Raw genomic sequence first — 21663 nt, forward strand, 5'->3', positions numbered from 1 at the left:
TTCTTCTTTACATGCCCTAATAGATGCCACCAGGGGAGATCACTATGGCCAAAAAGACTGAAACCAAAGAAGGTGTCTCTGCCAGTTCTTCAGAGTTCTGCCACATTAACCCAAATGCACATCCTCTGGTTTTTGGAGCGCAAGGTCTCCTGTGCCTGCCACAGAATCAGCTATACAACCAAGGAATGAATAGCACTGTCCCCAAGTTGATAAAGGGGCTGAGGAATGGGGCATGGGAAATGTTTGTGGATTCTACTTTCTTACCAAAAAGGGCTTCATCAAGCACTCCCCTTTCTGTTATAAGTGATCAATCATATTCTGTGTTCCAAAATAGTTGATTTAATTCTTTTCCAGTACAATGGTTGCTTAGTTGCAGGGACCAACCCTTGGATCTTCCTACTCTGGCATCTTGCATGTATGTTAGCTTTATTGGATATTCAGGGTCCTTAAAAATTCTACTGCTGTCATTTCTGTCTTTCCAAAAGTCTGAATAAAGTTTTTGTTCTTGTTTCATAAAATCTCCCATGTTTCAAAGTTCTTAAAATATTATCTCTCTTGATTTTCTGAGGCATTTAAATTTTGGCTTAAGCATAGATATTCAATCAACCAGTTACAAGCACCTTTTTATTAAAAAAGACAAATTTTCCCACTCTGGATTACCTTCTCATTCATATGTCAATAGTTCTTATATATACTTGTATCTGTATCTAGTTTCCTCATTCCATGGCATTGATCTATTTACACAACTTTGTTATTACTACAGCATTTCATTTTTAAGACTTTTGAAGTCAAATTTTTGTGCAATTAGCATGATAGTGTATTGGCTATTCTTGGCTCCAGACATTTCCAAATCAACTTACTAAGTTGTGTAAAATAACAACACAAAGCACTTTGGATTGCAAATATAAAAATTGTATATATAAATTGATTTAATAACAATTTTGAGGACACACATTAAAATCCAATTTCTAATGTATTACATGTATTCATTTATCAAGCCTTCTTTAAAGATTATCAATAAAAGCATAAAATTTTACACAAATAGACCTTGTATTTCTTTGGTACGTATTTTCCAGAGCAATTTCTATTTTTCATTTTATTGTAAATTATTCTCATCAGTTGATAGTATGTAGAGGTACAATTGATTTTGGTATATTGATTAGATATACAGAACCTTGCCGAATACACTAATATATTTTTAACAAGAGTTTTAAATTTTCTCTATGCACAGTGATATCAAATAAAGTAATTATATTATAAAATTGATTTTAATAGATATATAACATTGGCTATTACCTCAGTTACAATGCTGAATATTAGTACATACTCTAGTTTTCACTGTTAATTTTTTTTTTAATTTCAAAAGGAGAAAATTCAAATTTTTAACTTTGAGCAAAATATTCATTGTAAGAGTTTAAGAATTACTTATAGGAAATTTAAAAACACTCTGTTTCTCACCTAGTAGATATTTACTCACAAATAAATGTTGAATCCTATGAGAAATTTTCTGCAGCAATATAAATTATCAAATATATTCACCCTCTTTTTTTTATCAATGTGTTGTTGTATTGATTTATTTTCTAATATTAAATGGCCTACATTGCTGGGATTAACCCAAATATCCATTATGTATTATTTATTTTGTATAATGCTATAATGAAAATTTCTTTCACTTTTGTTCCAAGTATGCTATTAACCTATGATTTTCCTTTCTTTTAATTTCAGCTTCAGATTTTAGTATCAAGGCTTTGCATCCTGTCAGCATAAATTGAGAATATTTTTGCATCTTCTCAGCATAAATTGGGAAATATTGCTTCTCTTTCTCTATTCTGCCAAATTTTGTGTAAGATTGAATTTATTTCTTTATTAAAATTTGGATGCAATTTGATATTTAAAAAGCCTAGCATGCATTGTATATGTTTATGTGTGTCTGTGTGTGTTGTTTTATTTTGAGGGAAATATCTTTTTAAAAGTTAATTAAACATTTAAAATTTTCTTATTGTCTTTAATGATTGCAGAGTTATTCCTGAGTGTAGGAAACTATTTCCATTTTATCTAAATAATATTTAGATAAACATTTTTTCTAATATTAATAAAATATTTCCATTTTATCTAAAATCTTAATGTTGATGTAAAATTTTTCATAATGTTTCAATATAATTTTATTTAAATTTACAGACTTATTTTGAAATACTTTTTAAAAAATTTCTAATGTTTATTGTCTACTTGTTTCTTCTTTGTTTGCTTTTTACTTTTTATAGTCAGTTATTTTTAAATAGTTTGTATTTGGTTCTGTTCAGCCTCCCTCTATTAAAGATTATTTTCTAATTTCTTAATTTCTGCTTTAGCCATTATTTTCCCCTTCTTTTACATTAGTTAGGTTATTTTATGGATTTTTCTAACCATTTAAAAATATAAAAATGCAGACTATTTATTGTTTGCAGGAAAAGTATTTTTTTCAGAATCATATGAGTGTATGTCAGTTGTTTACATGGTGTCCTTTATATTTGAATAATTTACTGTGTAATCCCTACAAAGATTTTATACTATATAACCTCAGTATAGATATCAAAAACAATAAAATTGCAGTTGGATAATAAGTTCATGTAATGTACAGTTGTTCAAGTTTCAAAATTTGTCCCAATAATTCCCACTATTGCAAAGCCTTCCAATTTGCAGTCATTTATAGCAAGCTCTTTGCTTTCTTTTAGTCTACTGTAATTCTTCAGTCTTTCCTTTACATGCTGCTGTTGAAGATTCCAGTTCAATTATTAGTAATCACTCTCAGTTTATGTTTTTCTTATGACTTATCAAGATCATATTATATTGTTATTTTTGTAGGTATATCACAAAACTGAGAGTGTATCCTTTCACTGGATTCAATCATGTGTCACAACAACTTTGAGTTACTCTATTATTGCTGAGAAATGGAACAAATCACTAACTTTGTTAATCTTATTTACAAGTGGTCTCCCACGTATTCCTCTGTAAAATTATTCATTTCTCTCTCTCTCTCTTTCTCTCCCCTTTTTCTTCATTGCCTTCTTCTTGATGAACTGAATATTCTTTTATTCTTTTTTGTTTCTTTGTTTTTGTCTACCTCTTTGGAAGCTGTACACTCTATTTTATTCTTCTGGTATTAATCCTAAAAATTAAACATAATTTTAAATCATCAAAGTAATTGTAAATCAAAATTAACAAATAGATTTAATTTCCTTCAATATAATAAATTAGAATACTTTAGCTCCACATTCCTAATACGCTTTAAATATTTTAATTCTAATTTCATAATGCCATCAAATGTTAGCATTTTGCTGTATTATATATATGTCCATTCAGTTTTACCCACATAGTTACTACTTTGCTTTATATATCTTCTTATATCACAGAACTTCAGTCTACAATCACATTCCTTCTACTTGAAGTATATAACTCAGAAATTCACTTAGTAAGAATTGGCTGTGATAAACTCAGAAGCACTGGTAAAGGACAATTCCATTTCTACCCATTAGCACCAGATCTATGTGTCATAGATATTGAATACTTAGCATTGTGCATTTGCCATTTGTTTTCTGCATTATAGAGCATTAATATGTAAAGGTGATTCTTTTGACTGCTGTTTAGCTAAACTTTAAACAGTTTATTCCTATATTCCTTAAAACATTGCTTCTAGAAGATGGAATAAGACACAATAGCAGTGGATCACAAAGTTATAAGCCTATTATGTCACTACTTTTTTTTTTTTTGGTAAAATAATTTTCTTAGTCTGTGTACATGCTCAGTTGCTTCAGTCATGTCCGACTCTTTGTGACCCCAGGAACTGTAGCCCACAACGTTCTTCTGTCCATGAGAGGAATTTCCAGGCAAGAATACTGGAGTAGGTTGCCATGCCCTCCTCCAGGGGATTTTCCTGACTCAGTGATGAAACTGTGTCTCCTCTTTTCCTGCATTGCAAGTGGATTCTTTATCCACTGAGCCAGCTTAGAAGCCCTCCCTCAGTCTGAGGCAATTTAAATGGAAACTCCCTGTCAATAGGCTATTCTTGCCCTTGGATGATGGTACAGGTGGTATGTATCAATAAAAGTAAACCCATTTCCAGAATAGACCCTACCAAGTGGGAGGAAATTTGATGTGATCAAGCTGTTTGCAAGTAGACAGTTAATTAACTAATGAAGGGGATGCATAGCACTTAGCATAGGTTTTTGTGATATAGGATTAAATATTCAGTCATGCTATGTGCTTAAGTGGTATATACATTCTTCCAATCATGTCTATTTTGGCCATGAGGAAGATGCTAGATAGGCATTAACATGAGACACAGAGAAAAACATCTGCACATTTTTGGCATACATCATCATCCAATTCATATTTCTTCTCAAGGCTTACTTGTTTCCTTATCCTAATGCCTTGTTTCCAAGGCCATGACCAACTATCCAAAATAGTTCCATTTTCCTGGAGTACATATTGTTATTAAGACCACTTTTCCTGTTAAAAAAAATTAAAAGGGAATAGTCAATCATATTGCTCTTTGCTTAACCCAGTGGAAGAATTTCCCTTCAACCCCGCCTTTCAAGTGAGTCTATAAACAAAAAGAGTATATTTTTGCTGAGAATCAGGGTATCATGGCAATCCATCTGTGAAACAGAACTGGGTTCTTACTGCTGTCATCAGTTGGTCATTCTGAAGTGCATTGAGGTTAAGGTGTGAATCACTGGAGATCCTTTTGTGGGACTGTTGTGCTTAGTCGCTTAGTCATGTCCGACTCTTTGTGACCCTATGGTCTGTAGCCCAACCATGGTCTGCCCACGGGGATTCTACAGGCAAGAATACTGGGGTGTGTTTTCATGTCCTTTCCAGGAGATATTCCCAACCTAGGGATTGAACCCAGGTCCCCCACATTGCAGGTACATTCTTTACCATCTGAGCCTCCAGTGAGGCCCAAGAATACTGGAGTGGGTAGCCTATCCCTTCTCCAGGGGATCTTCCTGACCGAGGAATTAAAGCCAAGTCTCTTGCTTTGCAGGTAGATTCTTTACCAGCTGAGATACCATGGAAGCCATCTGTAGATACTACTTCAAAATAAATCTCATGGAGTGAAAAGCTTTTTATTTGAATTAATAACCACTGTGTTGATGCATCACCTTGTATTGATTCCTGTAGTAGCCTCATTTCATTGTTTATCTTTTTTTCCTTTTTTCTCTTTTAATGCTCCAGGATTGTTTTCCCTAAAAATAAGATCATTTTTTCCTCAGCCCACTATGCAACCTAAGACATATGTGAAGGAAAAAGTTTAGAAAACTAGTCCAATAGCAAATATATTTTAATATTATGAGAAAAGATTTACAATGAGGATTTATATTTGACAAAAATAGAATAAAGCAAGGTAAATATCACTGAGAAAACTCAGAGATCAGATCAGTCACTCAGTCGTGTCCAACTCTTTGGGACCCCATGAATCGCAGCACGCCAGGCCTCCCTGTCCATCACCAACTCCCAGAGTTCACTCAGACTCACGTCCATTTAGTCAGTGATGCCATCCAGCCATCTCATCCTCTGTTGTCCCCTTCTCCTCCTGCCCCCAATCCCTCCCAGCATCAGAGTCTTTTCCAATGAGTCAACTCTTCACATGAGGTGGCCAAAGTACTGGAGTTTCAGCTTTAGCATCATTCCTTCCAAAGATATCCCAGGGCTGATCTCCTTCAGAATGGACTGGTTGGAACTCCTTGCAGTCCAAGGGACTCTCAAGAGTCTTCTCCAACACCACAGTTCAAAAGCATCAATTCTTCAGCGCTCAGCCTTCTTAACAGTCCAACTCTCACATCCATACATGACCACAGGAAAAACCATAGCCTTGACTAGACGAACCTTTGTTGGCAAAGCAATGTCTCTGCTTTTGAATATGCTCTCTAGGTTGGTCATAACTTTCCTTCCAAGGAGTAAGTGTCTTTTAATTTCATGGCTGCAGTCACCATCAGTCGTGATTTTGGAGCCCAGAAAATTAAAGTCTGACACTGTTTCCACTGTTTCCCCATCTATTTCCCATGAAGTGATGGCACCGGATGCCATGATCTTTGTTTTCTGAATGTTGAGCTTTAAGCCAACTTTTTCACTCTCCACTTTCACTTTCATCAAGAGGCTTTTTAGTTCCTCTTCACTTTCTGCCATAAGGGTGGTGTCATCTGCATATCTGAGGTTATTGAGATTTCTCCCAGCAATCTTGATTCCAGCTTGTGCTTCTTCCAGCCCAGCATTTCTCATGATGTACTCTGCATATAAGTTAAATAAACAGGGTAACAATATACAGCCTTGACGAACTCCTTTTCCTATTTGGAACCAGCCTGTTGTTCCATGTCCAGTTCTAACTGTGCTTCCTGACCTGCATACAAATTTCTCAAGAGGTAGGTCAGGCGGTCTGGTATTCCCATCTTTTTCAGAATTTTCCACGGTTTATTTTGATCCACACAGTCAAAGTCTTTGGCATAGTCAATAAAGCAGAAATAGATGTTTTTCTGGAACTCTCTTGCTTTTTCCATGATCTAACGGATGTTGGCAATTTGATCTCTGGTTCCTCTGCCTTTTCTAAAACCAGCTTGAACATCAGGAAGTTCACGGTTCACATATTGCTGAAGCCTGGCTTGAAGAATTTTGAGCATTACTTTACTAGCATGTGAGATGAGTGCAATTGTGCAGTAGTTTGAGCATTCTTTGGCATTGCCTTTCTTTGGGATTGGAATGAAAACTGACCTTTTCCAGTCCTGTGGCCACTGCTGAGTTTTCCAAATTTGCTGGCATATTGAGTGCAACACTTTCACAGCATCATCTTTCAGGATTTGGAATAGCTCAACTGGAATTCCATCACCTCCCCTAGCTTTGTTCGTAGTGATGCTTTCTAAGGCCCACTTGACTTCACATTCCAGGATGTCTGGCTCTAGGTCAGTGATCACACCATTGTGATTAACTGGGTCATGAAGATCTTTTTTGTACAGTTCTTCTGTGTATTCTTGCCATCTCTTCTTAATATCTTCTGCTTCTGTTAGGTCCATACCATTTCTGTCCTTTATCCAGCCCATCTTTGCATGAAATGTTCCTTTGGTATCTCTGATTTTCTTGAGGAGATCCCTAGTCTTTCCCATTCTGTTGTTTTCCTCTATTTCTTTGCACTGATCGCTGAAGAAGGCTTTCTTATCTCTTCTTGCTTTTCTTTGGAACCCTGCATTCAGATGCTTATATCTTTTCTTTTCTCCTTTGCTTTTCGCTTCTCTTCTTTTCACAGCTATTTGTAAGGCCTCCCCAGACAGCCATTTTGCTTTTTTGCATTTCTTTTCCATGGGGATGGTCTTGATCCCTGTCTCCTGTACAATGTCACAAACTTCATTCCATAGTTCGTCAGGCACTCATCTATCAGATCTAGGCCCTTAAATCTATTTCTCACTTCCACTGGAAGTAAGCAAATACTAAATGACAATTTATTTTAAGTTTTAAGGAATAAGTTAAAATAACCAGTTTACTTTCATTATGTTACAAATTAAAAGCAATGGTATTTTTACACACTCAAGGCCTATCAGTTGTCTCAGGAAGATTTTTCCACTGTGTCTGGTTAATTTTTAGCTCTATATTGTTTTACAAATTATACCATCAATTTTAAAGTAACTTCTTAGTATGTATTTTTTCATGCTTTGTGATTACTTTCTAAGAGTGTGTGTACACACTATCTAAAAACCTTTACTTTAAACAACTCAGATTTTTCCTGATCTGTGAGTGCTTTTCATTGTCATCATGGTCGTCTTGTCTATGTTCCAAATAACAGGAATTTTTTACACCCAAAGAAAATAATGGCATGTGATAAGGAGAGTGGCAGAGGTCTTTGCTCCATAATCCATTTTTTCTGTTTTCCATATTAATGTTTCTATCATTGACTCTAATAGTCATAGTGGACCAGAATATATTACCATAGCAATACATATCTCAGAGGATTTCGAAAACAGAGGATTCCCTACCACACTATAGTCACCCTGGCTGATAGAATCTTCTTAATGCCCTTTGTTAAAATATCTTTGCCAAGATGAAGACAAAAGAGGGAATTATGTACTGGCTCAAACTATAGTTCCTGAAAGTGAAGTACCATCTCTATTCACATTTCATTGGCCAAAGACTGTTACACAGCCTTATCTAACTTAGAACAATGCAGAAGTGTAATCTTTACAAGTACAGATGGAGGTTACTTTAGACAACTGTGATATTTGGAAAGAATCCTAGCAATCCCTGCAGTGACAAAATTTTGTGAAGAAATGAAAAATAAATAAATGGACATTTACAACTAAAGGTTTCAATTATTATAGGTGAAACTGAACAAGATATCTTGAAGTTGACAACACAAAATTTTGATTATGTAGAACTTTGAGTTTCTATTTATATCATATAAATTAATGCTCACAAATACCTTAGGAAGTCATTAAGCAATTTATAAACTCATTCCCTCAAGATACTTCCACTTATGTGGTTAATACTATTTTTAAAAAATAAGATCCTAGATTGAATATTAGCTGAACCCTTTATATGAAGGCAGGTAGCTGAACTATCCTTTATACGAAGAATATTTGAAAAAAGAAAAAAAAAAGTATATCTTTTGACATTATAACTTGTAGTATAATATTATTCCATGATTCTCAAACTCATGGCCATAAAATCACATGAAATGCTACTGAGAATGGCATTTATGGTCACCAGCCATGAAGAATTTTATTTGCTAAGTTGAAAAGAAATTTTGGAATCTGAACTTTTAAAGCACCCAAATGAAATTTTGCACCAATGACACATAAAAAACTGTGCTAGTAGATAACATTATTTTTAGAGAAAGTCAACTTCTCTTCCAATTTAGCTTTACTGCTTAGCAGCCTCTTGGACTTAAGGAAACTGTATATTCTCAGGGTATCACTATACACATTTCTAAAAAAAAGAAATGGATTTATTTTATTTGATCCATATATGCTACCTCTTAGAGTGATATATAGTTAATGATAGAAGATTAAATTTCATTTTCTTCTCTAATAATAACTATTTCATTGGATCATAATGAGAATTAAATAAAATAATAAAAGTGTAGAGCTCAGCACAGCATTTTTGCTATTCAAATGTTCCACTAAATAATGGCTATTGCTCTTGCAGTTATGAATAGCAATAGTATTACTAGTAATGGTACTAGTAGGAGAAACACCATCATCTAAAGTGTGTGGTACAATAAGCCAAGTGAGGCTGCTCCATAGGTAAATGACTGCTCCATAGACACACAAGTGTTCCATAGGTAAATGACTACACCATTGTAGGCAGTCAGGCCATGCAAGTAAGAATGCTTCACCTTACCCAGCACTTAGAAAGCATTTCTTTACTTCATTAGTGGTAATTTGCTTCACCAATTGCTTTCACCATCCCAAGATTACTGAAGAGGGTAGCCAATCCCTTCTCTAGGGGATCATCTAGAACCAGAAATCTAGTTCAGTTCAGTTCAGTTCAGTCGCTCAGTCCTGTCCAACTTTTTGCGACCCCATGAATCACAGCATGCCAGGCCTCCCTGTCCATCACCGACTCCCAGAGTTCACTCAAACTCATGTCCATTGAGTCGGTAATGCCATCCAGCCATCTCATCCTCTGTTGTCCCCTCCTCCTCCTGCCCCCAATCCCTCCCAGCATCAGAGTCTTTTCCAATGAGTCAATTCTTCACATGAGGTTGCCAAAATATTGGAGTTTCAGCTTCAACATTAGTCCTTAAAATGAACACACAGGACTGATCTCCTTTAGAATGGATTGGTTGGATCTCCTTGCAGTCCAAGGGACTCTCAAGAATCTTCTTCAACACGACCGTTCAAAAGCATCAATTCTTTGATGCTCAGCTTTCTTCACAGTCCAACTCACATCCATACATGACAATTAGAAAACCATAGCCTTGACTAGACGGACCTTTGTTGGCAAAGTAATATCTCTGTTTTTCAATATACTAACTAGGTTGGTCATAACTTTCCTTACAAGGAGTCAGTGCCTTTTAATTTAATGGCTGAAATCACCATCTGCAGTGATTTTGGAGCCCCCCAAAAATAAAGTCTGACACTGTTTCCACTGTTTCCCCATCTATTTCCCATGAAGTGATGGGACTAGATGCCATGATCTTAGTTTTCTGAATGTTGAGCTTTAAGCCAACTTTTTCACTCTCCTCTTTCACTTTCATCAAGAGGCTTTTTAGTTCCTCTTCACTTTCTGCCATAATGCTGGTGTCATCTGCATATCTGAGGTTACTGATATTTCTCCCGTCAGTCTTGATTCCAGCTTGTGCTTCTTCCAGCCCAGCATTTCTCATGATGTACTCTGCATAGAAGTTAAATAAGCAGGGTGACAATATACAGCCTTGACGTACTCCTTTTCCTATTTGGAACCAGTCTGTTGTTCCATGTCCAGTTCTAACTGTTGTTTCCTGACCTTCCTATAGGTTTCTCAAGAGGCACGTCAGGTGGTCTGGTATTCCCATCTCTTTCAGAATTTTCCACAGTTTATTGTGATCCACACAGTCAAAGGCTTTGGCATAGTCAATAAAGTAGAAATAGATGTTTTTCTGGAACTCTTGATTTTTCCATGATCCAGCAGATGTTGGTAAGTTGATCTCTGGTTCCTCTGCCTTTTCTAAAACCAGCTTGAACATCTGGAAGTTCGTGGTTCATGTACTGCTGAAGCCTAGATTGGAGAATTTTGAACATTACTTTACTAGCGTGTGAAATGAGTGCAATTGTGTGGTAGTTTGAGCATTTTTTGGCATTGCCTTTCTTTGGGCTTGGAATGAAAACTGACCTTTTCCAGTCCTGTGGCCATGCTGAGTTTCCCAAATTTGCTGGCATAATGAGTGCAGCACTTTCACAGCATCATCTTTCAGGATTTGAAAGAGCTCAACTGTAATTCAATCACCTGCACTAGCTTTGTTTGTAGTGATACTTTCTAAGGCCCACATGGCTTCACATTCCAGAATGTCTGGCTCTAGGTGAGTGATCACACCATCAAGATTATCTGGGTAGTGAAGCTCTTTTTTGTATAGTTCTTCTGTGTATTCTTGCCACCTCTTCTTAATATCTTCTGCTTCTGTTAGGTCCATACCATTTCTGTCCTTTTTCAAGCCCATGTTTGCATGAAATATTCCCTTGGTATCTCTAATTTTCTTGAAGAGATCTCTAGTCTTTCCCATTCTGTTGTTTTCCTTTATTTCTTTGCATTGATCCTTGAGGAAGGCTTTCTTATCTCTCTTTGTTATTCTTTGGAACTCTGCATTCAGGTGCTTATATCTTTCCTTTTCTCTTGTCTTCTTTTCACAGCTATTTGTAAGGTCTCCTCAGACTGCCATTTTGCTTTTTTTGCATTTCTTTTCCATGGGGATGGTCTTGATCTCTGTCTCCTGTACAATGTCACGAACCTCCATCCATAGTACATCAGCCACTCTGTCTATCAGATCTAGTCCTTAAATCTATTTCTCACTTCCACTGTATAATCATAAGTGATTTGATTTAGGTCATACCTGAATGATCTAGTGGTTTTTCCTACTTTCTTCGTCTGAATTTGGCAATAAGGGGTTCATGATCTGAGCCATAGTCAGCTCCTGGTCTTGTTTTTGCTGACTGTATAGAGCCTCTCCATCTTTGGCTTCAAAGAATATAATCAATCTGATTTCAATGTTGGCCATCTGGTGATGTCCATGTGTAGAGTCTTCTCTTGTGTTGTTGGAAGAGGGTGTTTGCTATGACCAGTGGGTTCTCTTTCAAAACTCTATTAGCCTTTGACCTGCTTCATTCTGTACTCCAAGGCCAAATTTGCCTGTTACTCCAGGTGTTTCTTGACTTCCTATATTTGCATTCCAGTCCCCTATAATGAAAAGGACATCTTTTTTGGGTGTTAGTTCTGAAAGATCTTGTAGGTCTTCATAGAACTGTTCAACTTCAGCTTCTTCAGTGTTACTGGTTGGGGCATAGGCTTGGATTACAGTGATATGGAATGGTTTGCCTTGAAAACAAATAGAGATCATTCTGTCGTTTTTGAGATTGCATCCAGGTACTTCATTTCAGACTCTTTTTTGACTGTTATGGCTATTCCATTTCTTCTAAGGGATTCCTGCCCACAGTAGTAGATATAAGGGTCATCTGAGTTAAATTCACTCAATCCAGTCCCTTTTAGTTTGCTGATTCCTAAAATGTCAGTGTTCACTCTTGCCATCTCCTGTTTGACCACTTCTAATTTGCCTTGATTCATGGACTTGACATTCCAGGTTCCTATGCAATATTGCTCTTACAGCATCGGACCTTGCTTTATCACCAGTCACATCCACAACTGTATATTGTTTTTGCTTTGGCTCCATCCCTTCATTCTTTCTGGAGTTATTTCTCCACTGATCTCCAGTAGTATATTGAGCACCTACCGACCTGCGGAGTTACCCTTTCAGTATCCTATCATTTTGCCTTTTTATACCCAGGAATCTACCTGGGAATCTAATTGCAAGTGGATTCTTTACCAACTAACCTACCAGGGTAGCCCTTTGTATTTTCCACTGAACTTAAAAAAAAAAAAAAAAAGCCTCCTAAATATCTATGCATTGCTCTACAGCTGTAGTTTTAATATTTGGTAGAAATTGAGATTATGGAAAGTTAATGTTTTTCAAGAACAGAGTGTCTCAATATTGAACTTATTGATATTTTGATAGTTGTAAGATGTCTGTCTTGTGTATTTTGCTAAGTCACTTCAATCAAGTCCAACTTTTTGTGACCCCCATGGACTATAGCCCACCAGACTCGCTGTCCATGGGATTCTCCAGGCAAGAATACTGGAATGGGTTGTGTTTCCTTCTCCAGAGGATCTTCCAGAACTAGGGATCAAAGCTGCATCTCCCATGTCTCCTGCATTAGCAGGCAGATTCTTTATTTCTGAGCCACCAGGGAAGCCCATCTTATGTATTACGGAATACTTTTTAACATCCCTGGCATTAAAATTAGATGCCATAGAAGTTCCTGAGTGTGACAAATAAAAATGTCCACAGAGCAGACATTGACAGAATCCCTTTGGAAGTCAAAAGTGTCCCTAGTTAAATTTATCTCCAGAGAAAAATAATCCTTTTAGCAATTCTTTGGGTTTACAAGGTATCTTTTAATTGTATTATATATGAAATAACAGATATGGAAATATTATTCAATATTAACTGCCTAAGATATACAATAGTACAAACCTTTAATTTCATGCAAATAATGTACATAAGTCCCAATGTTATTAAGCAGGGATTGAGAATAGTTAAAGGGTACTTAGTTGGTGATAATGTGCCAGTCATAATTACAGTGATGCATTTTATTTTAATAAGGAGAAAACTGAACATCATTATATCTGAAAATTTAAGCAGTTTTTCTATTTGATGTTTAAATTTAACATTGAAACATTCACGTATTTAAATGGGAGATATTTAACAGAAAAAAATATGTATCATCATTTCAATAATAGAGATATAACCAAAATCCTAAAACCTGAGGACTTTTTGTAGCATGTGGTTCTGATAAATTGTAGTAAAGGCTGATTACACACAACTCAGTACAGATAAAGGAAAGCTCCATAGAAAAAAGTTAAAGAAGCTCATATCTGGATTCTACCATCATCATAAAATACAGACTTTAGGATATTGTAGTTGAAAGCAAATTATGGGTCAGTTGCTTGAGTGAAATTATTGATTTCAAGAAGGATTAGTTGATGGGTAACTAACATTCCAAGGGAAATCACGTATATGTAAGCTTGGTGCTACTGCTAATCTCTGATGAAGACACAACAATTTCAACTGATGACAAGCTACAGCAGCAGAATTAATAAAATGGTTCTTTCATCCAGTGAATTATGAACATGTGACTTGTTTTATCATCTAACATGTTTTGTCATCTAATATAATACTCCATATTCACTTAAGAAGAATGAGCACTCTGCTCTCTTTAGGCAGAGTGTTACATACTTGCTGGTTGGAGTTAATTTATAACATTGTTCAAGTTCTCTATTCCTCTGCCCAGATGTTCTGTACATTATTGAATATAGGATACAGAAGCATCCAATAATTATATAATTTCCCATTTCTTCTTTAAGTCTGTTAGTTTTTCATATATTTTGGCGCTTTGTTGCAAGCTATGTATATGTTTACAGTTGTTATTGTTTTGTGATGGATTAACACTTTTATCAGTATGTATGTAATGTTGATCTTTGTTTCTTGTAACAGTTTTTGACTTGAATTCTGTTTCGTCTGGTATCATTACAGCCACTAACAATTCCCTTATGTTTAATACTTGCATGAAATATCTTTCCACCCTTTCACTTGCAACTTCTTGTGTCTTTGGATCTAAGGAAATCTCTTGTAGACAACATAGAGTGTGTCATTTTTTAAATCTATCCTTCCAAACTTAGAGTCTTTCACTTAGAGTTTAATCAATTTGCATTTAATGCTATTACTGATAAGAAGAAAATTTACTTCTGACATTTTGGAATTTCCATCTTTCTATCTTGTATGATCTGTGTTCCTCAATTCCTCCATTATTGTATTCTTTCATTTATAGTTTATGTTTTCTAGTTTGCCATTTTGATTCTGTTTCTATATAACTTATTATATATATTTTTAATTATTTTCCTAGTGGCTAACCAGGGGATTACACTTAACATCTTAATTTGTATAATTAATTTAAATTAATACTAACAGTTCAGTTCAGTTCAGTCACTCAGTCGTGTCTGACTCTTTGCGACCCCATGAATTGCAGCACACCAGGCCTCCCTGTCCATCACCAACTCCCGGAGTTCACTCAGACTCATGTCCATCTAGTCAGTGATGCCATCCAACCATCTCATCCTCTGTCATCCCCTTCCCCTCCTGCCCCCAATCCCTCCCAGCATCAGAGTCTTTTCCAATGAGTCAATTCTTTGCATGAGGTGGCCAAAGTTAAAATGGTGTAAAAACTTGTAAAACCACAGCTTCCTTATATTGTTGTCATAAATTGCACCTGTAATTTTGTATGTACTTTAACATAGATTCATAAGTACTGAGTTATGCATTTGTCTTTTGAATCACTTTAAAAAAGATAAAAATCAGACAATAGTACTAGATTTATATTTAGCTATGTAATTCTAATAATTATTACAATAATACTCAATTTATATTTAGATACATAAATTGAGTATTATTGTCTTTGATTTTTATCTTTTTGTACATGATTCAAAAGACAAATTCATAACCTGGTGGTTCAGATGGTAAAGAATCCACCTGCAATAAAGGAGACCTAGGTTCGATCCCTGGGTTGGGAAGATCCCCTGCAGAAAGGAATGACAACCTACTCCAGTATCTTGCCTGGGAAATCCCATGGACAGAGGAGCCTGACTGGCCACAGTCCATGGGATTGCAAAGAGCAGGACACCACTGAAAGACTAAGTCTACACAGTACAATTCTTTTAATGGTGTTGTTTACCTCATTTTATGTCTTTGACTTAGACACTAGTGTCCTTTCATTTCAACCTGAAGCACTCGCTTTAACATTTCTTTGTATATGGGTCTGCTAGCAATGGGCCCCCTTCTAAGCCTCAATTAAACTCTCTTCTCAGTCTCTGGAGCCTTCTCTGGGGTGTGGAGCTGCATCACAGGGCAGGAGGGGCCCCATGTACACTCTTGCATTGGTTGGAGCACAGGCTGCAATGGTTCCATTGCAGACAGAAATCAGGGCTGCTTCTTATGTACTCCTGTGTCAGTAGTGGTTACCTACCATGTTGTTCAAATTCCGCTTCTGGTCTGAGCCCCCTTTGTCCCTCACAGATGGGCTTTCCCCTCATCCTCTGCTGCCTCTGCCCTGGTTGTGAGGTTGCTTTGTGAACAAAGCATGGCTGGAACTTTTGCTCCCATCAGTCTGGGATGTATGTAGTGGTGTTTGCAGGAAACTCAGCAGCCACTCTTGCAGTTTTCCATCCTCTCCATCCTGGTTTGGGTACAAGCTCCTCACAAGTGGAGTCCATGTTCCCTCTACCCTCTTTTAGTCCTGCCACCTATTCAGTTGGCTAAGAGGGTTCATCTTTTCTGTTAATCCGCCTTCTCCTCTGAGTCACTCTCAGGGACACAAGTCCTAGGGTAATCACTTTACTTCCTTGCCTACTTGGTTACCTGTGCATCTTTCTTACAGCTGTGTTTGTATAGAAGTCTTTCTCCTGTTAGTTTTTCCAAGAATTATTGCACATGTACATATATTTTTGATGTGTTCATGGGCAGAATTGTGTTTTTGCCCCCCTAGTCTACTATCTTGGTGAAGTCCAGAACAACTCCTCTCTTATCAATAACATGTTATTTATAATGGACTTTATTTCTGTATTCTGATCTAGCAGTCACAAAAGTAACACAAGTAATTAAAATTTTTGAATGATAAAAATGACAATTTCATGTGGTCTAAACTAACAGTTTATTCCTTTAGAACTATAAAATATTTCTAATATTTCTTTGAAAAATACTTTTAAGCTGATTGTAGCTAAAGTGAAAGTCACTCAATAGTGTCTGACTTTGCAAAGCCCTGGACTACACAGTCCATGGAATTCTCCAGGCCAGTATACTGGAGTGGGTAGCCTTTCCCTTCTCCAGGGGATCTTCCCAACCCAGGGATCGAACCCAGGTCTCCCCCATTGCAGGTAGATTCTTTACCAGCTGAGCCACAAAGGAAACCCAAGAATACTGGAGTGGGTAGCTTATCCCTTCTCCAGCGGATCTTCCTGACCCAGGAATTGAACCAGGGTGTCCTGCATTGCAGGCATATTCTTTACCAACTGAGCTATCAAGGAAGCTGATTGCAGCTAAAGTCCTATATTTTTCTTTCTTTTTTTTTTTTTATCACTTCTCTGTTATATTCTTACCAAATGGTTATTCACTCTAGGCTTGAATACAAGGAGAGTGTTATGGACTCAACTGTGCCACCATCTCAAAATTCTTATGTTGAAACTCACACATCTGAATTCTTAAGAAATAGCTATGATTTGGAGATGGGGCCTTTACCAACGTAATTAAGATGATATGAGGCTATTAGAATGGACACTTATCCAAGTTGCCTTATGTCCTTATAAGAAGAGGAAATTTTGGTATATAGTAATACACCAAGGATCAGTCAGTTCAGTTCAGTTGCTCAGTCGTGTCCAACTCTTTGTGACCCCACGAATTGCAGCACTCCAGGCCTCCCTGTCCATCACCAACTCCTGGAGTTTACCCAAACTCATGTCCATCAAGTCATTGATGCCATCCAGACATCTCATCCTCTGTCATCCCCTTCTCCTCCTGCCCCCAGTCCCTCCCAGAATCAGGTCTTTTCCAATGAGTTAACTCTTCACATGAGGTGGCGAAAGTGGAGTTTCAGCTTCAGCATCAGTCCTTCCAATGAACACCCAGGACTGATCTCCTTTGGGATGGACTGGTTGGATCTCCTTTCAGTCCTAGGGACTGTCAAGAATCTTCTCCAACACAGTGGTTCAAAAGCATCAGTTCTTCGGTGCTCAGCTTTCTTCACAGTCCAGCTCTCACATCCATACATGACCAATGGAAAAACCATAGCCTTGACTAGATGGACCTTTGTTGACAGAGTAATGTCTTTGGATTACTTGGATTACACCAAGGATACTGCTTCACAAAGGAGACACCTTGTGAAAGCAGTCATCTGTAAACCAAGGAGAGTGGCATAAGAAGAAATTAAACATATTATCACCTTGGTGTTGAATTTCTAGGCTTCATAACTATGAGATATTGTACTTCTGTTTTTTAAGCCACCCTATCTTTGGTATTTTGCTATGGTTGCCTTAGCAAACTAATAGAGAGCCACAAAGTCATAGTGGAGGGAAGAAAATATGTTTATTAAAAGTCTCTCTGGTTTTAAGTATACAAATTCATAAATCTTAAGGTTTTATTTGCATTTTAAAACCATTTTTAAAGCTCTAGCATGTTGCTTATCCATGTTATACCAACATTTGAATAAGCTCTACATTTACGTTGCAATTGCTATGGGTCAGAAAACACAATCAGATGTATAAGATACAAGTAGGCTTCAATCTGATACTGCATTGATTTTATGGAAGCAAAAGGACTGAAGAAGCAGCAGATAGATTTCAGTTTCATTTGGATGACCAATGGCTCTGCAGTTCCGAACTTCCATGATTGTGTAGGATTGTGTAGGACTGTCAGAGACAGGTGCCTAAGAACCAAAGTAAGTCACCTTGACACTGAGAGCCTACAGACTCAAATTCTCACCAGCTATCCAGGCCCACAGTCTGCAAGAAAATTCAGTTTGGTCAGTTCAAGTGAATTTTTACCAATTACATGTTTATAAAGTGGAACAGACACCAAATTCCACATTTACTTTAAATGTAGTTTTCCAGAAAACAAACACTGAGATCATTTGCCAGCAGGCCAGTATCAGCCCAGACCAGGTGTTAATCCTCTGCTCACAGGTCTGTTAGAAGAGTTTGAAGATAATGCATAATGAAATGAGCACGTGTGATCTTGGAGTCTCTGAAACTGCAGTGTATCACTTATTCCAAACCTGAACTCATCCTTTCTTATGGTCTTATAGGTTCAGAGATTCAGTTTTTGCTAGTTTCCTGAATTTGGTAAGACAATCCTAAATTGGGGTAAAGATGTCTTTGTGACACATGCTCCCAAATCAGAATTCATTAGAATGTACTGATCAGTAAACTCTTAGCAAGACAAAAGCCATAGTAAATGGGCCAGTTTATTTCCTTCATGTGAAAAGGTCAACAACTTATAAGACAACATCCTTTAGAGAAGTTTAAAAAGTATGGAAAGAGATAAAATCTGATACAGAAATCATCAATTTATTGACATAAGTCACTGATACCTTTCTGCTTACCCAAGGGCATCTTTTTCTCTACATCTGTGAGATGTGCTAAAAGTTTATTTTGTAGCTTAGCTGGTAAAGAATTTGCCTGCAACGTGGGAGACCTGGTTTCAATCCCTGAGTTGTGAAGAGCCCCTGGAGAAAGGAAAGTCTACGCACTCCGGTATTCTGGCCTGGAGATTTCCATGGACTGTATAGTCCATGAGGTGACAAAGAGTCAGACACAACTGAGAATTTCACTAAGTGGTCCTTATTCTCTGGGGGGAGAGAACTGGAATCAAATGTATGTGTATAAGATAAGATTTATCAAAATTGGTTGCATGCCCACCTCTACCCCTACCAGCCTAAACAATGTTCCATATACACTATGAAGTATGAAGATTGTCATTGTAAAACTACAAGATAAGCTGAGTTTTTACTTTTATTTCTAAAGAAATATCCTCAGATCATCTTTATGTGGGAATTTGCTTTCTCTAGGCTTCTATTCACTTCTTTTCTAGAAATTGCTCAACTCTTAGCTCTTCATTTAACCTTAATATTGTTCATTGCCACATGCAAAAATGCAATGTCTGATTCTTTTTCAAACCATTATACCAGAGAGGAAGGCCACGATAGACTCACATAACCACTGTTAGAGATGAAGTTGTCAAGGGAAGAATATTTTGGGAAATTTGTAGTCACTCTACTGATATTTAATAGTAGGTCCTAAAAATAAATTTATTTTTAAACTTTAGCACAACATTCTTGCCTCTCAAATTCATTTTTGGATCCTAATTAAATCATTGAATATTTTTTTAGCACTTGTTACAACAAAATTTCACCTATAAATTTGAAAAATCATGTATTTTTCTTTACAAACTGAAAGACTGTCAAAGCTTCTTTTTTTTTTTTAGTTCTGAACTTATGCTTTATTAACAAATAATTATTAATAAATTTTTGAATCTATTCAGTCTCTATATGTTATTTTATTCTTCAGTTTGTCATTAGAGATTTCTGTCTATGTAGTCATGGCTTAGCTGATTCTGTTGAAATTATAGAATTAGGGGTTGCCATCACAAAGTAGGTGCACATTTTTCTTGGTTTAGCAGTATTCATTCTTGGTCTTCATGATGTTCTATTAAATGTTTTATAAATTGTTTAAAAATATCTGGTCTGAATTTTGTTTAAAATGATATTTGAGTTTATCTCTTGCCTCAAGGTATATGTGGCTCTCTAATTAAAAAAAAATAGTAGACTTGAAGCACAATATATTTACTATTTAAAATAGTCCAGAAATATTATGTCAATGTGTTTATTCTTGATTGTTTTGTAATATCAATGAATTTGCTTGCTTTTGACCACCACAAATTGGTCAAGTACTTTTCTATGTATCTACATATGATATTTATAAACAAGTTTGCTTAACAAGTGGTAAACTCTTTAAAACTGAAATAGAAACCCATTTGTTTTGCAGTCTCATTTGTATTACCCAGTAATTGAATTTCTTTATTCTATTGCTCTCCAGAAGAGTACACACAATTCCATTACACTTTAAAAATAGCTTAAAAACAGCTTTAACTTCATTGTGTTATTAACTTAAACACATTTGATCTTATGAAAGAACTATATCCTTCTACCATATGTGAGAATTAAAGTGTGAAACTATTTCTCAAATTGCTTGCTTTAGAACTGACCCTTACACATTTTGTTTAACTTGCTACCAAAGATTTATATATTCATCTTTTGCCTCTTAGAGACTACTGGAATATTTCACAGGCAATTTAACATTGTCGTATCCAATTGCTCTCACATCACTGCCACCAACTACCCTTGCCTCAAAACATACAGGCAAACAGAACCATAACTTTGTTGGTCATTCATTTACCAATTTAGAAAGTAGTTCTTTTTAGAAGTAAATTTTAGCTGATGGGAAAGAGAACCCTAGACAGTAGGAACAAAAACTTATTTTTAGTGCCTACAGTAATGAATGAAACTAAGTAATTGTTTATCAAATATTTAGTTAATGTAGTTTTTAGTCACATAGTCTTGAACAGTTTCTTGAACTTGGGCAATAAGATTTGACTATTTGATAATAAAAGTGTGTCTACCTGCTAATGGAAATATTTCTTCATTTGTGTTGATGTATGAGTGTTTCATCAGTTTTCAGTGTGTAAAAAAAGCATTTGGATTTTTATTAAGACCAAAAGACTATCAGTCACCCAGTCATGTCCAACTATTTGCGAACCATGGACTGTAGCTTGCCTGGCTCCTCTGTCCATGAACTTTCACTGGCAAGAATACTGAAGTGGGGAGCCAATCCCTTCTCCAGGGGATCTTCCCTACCTAGGAATATATATAAATTTGAAGATATTTTTTACTCTTCTCTAATTCAATTTTTACTTCTTAAATGTAAATATACAGACATAAAACAAAAGTTTACATAATTGTGTGACTATTTCTTTTAACTATACATTAAAATGTTCACTTTTTTTCTATAACTTGCTGACATGCATAGAGATATGTGACCCCCTTTGTTAAATAGTGTTGATCATTTCTTTCTACCTTGCCAGGAGCACACAGGGAATAATGTGATGATTTATATGCAAAACACTGCACACTTGCTTGGGGCAGTCCCACAAGTGCTAGATGTTTACTAAGAGGATACTGTGTTCCTGAATCTTGATAGAAAACAAAATCATGGAATAAGGCTATGCCTGTGACTATTTGGCTACTGAAGCTATTGAAGCTCCTTTGCTATTTCCTTACATGCTTATGGTATGCA

This window comes from Bos taurus, chromosome 11 (assembly GCF_002263795.3).
Source record: "Bos taurus isolate L1 Dominette 01449 registration number 42190680 breed Hereford chromosome 11, ARS-UCD2.0, whole genome shotgun sequence".
Taxonomy (NCBI): Eukaryota; Metazoa; Chordata; class Mammalia; order Artiodactyla; family Bovidae; genus Bos; species Bos taurus.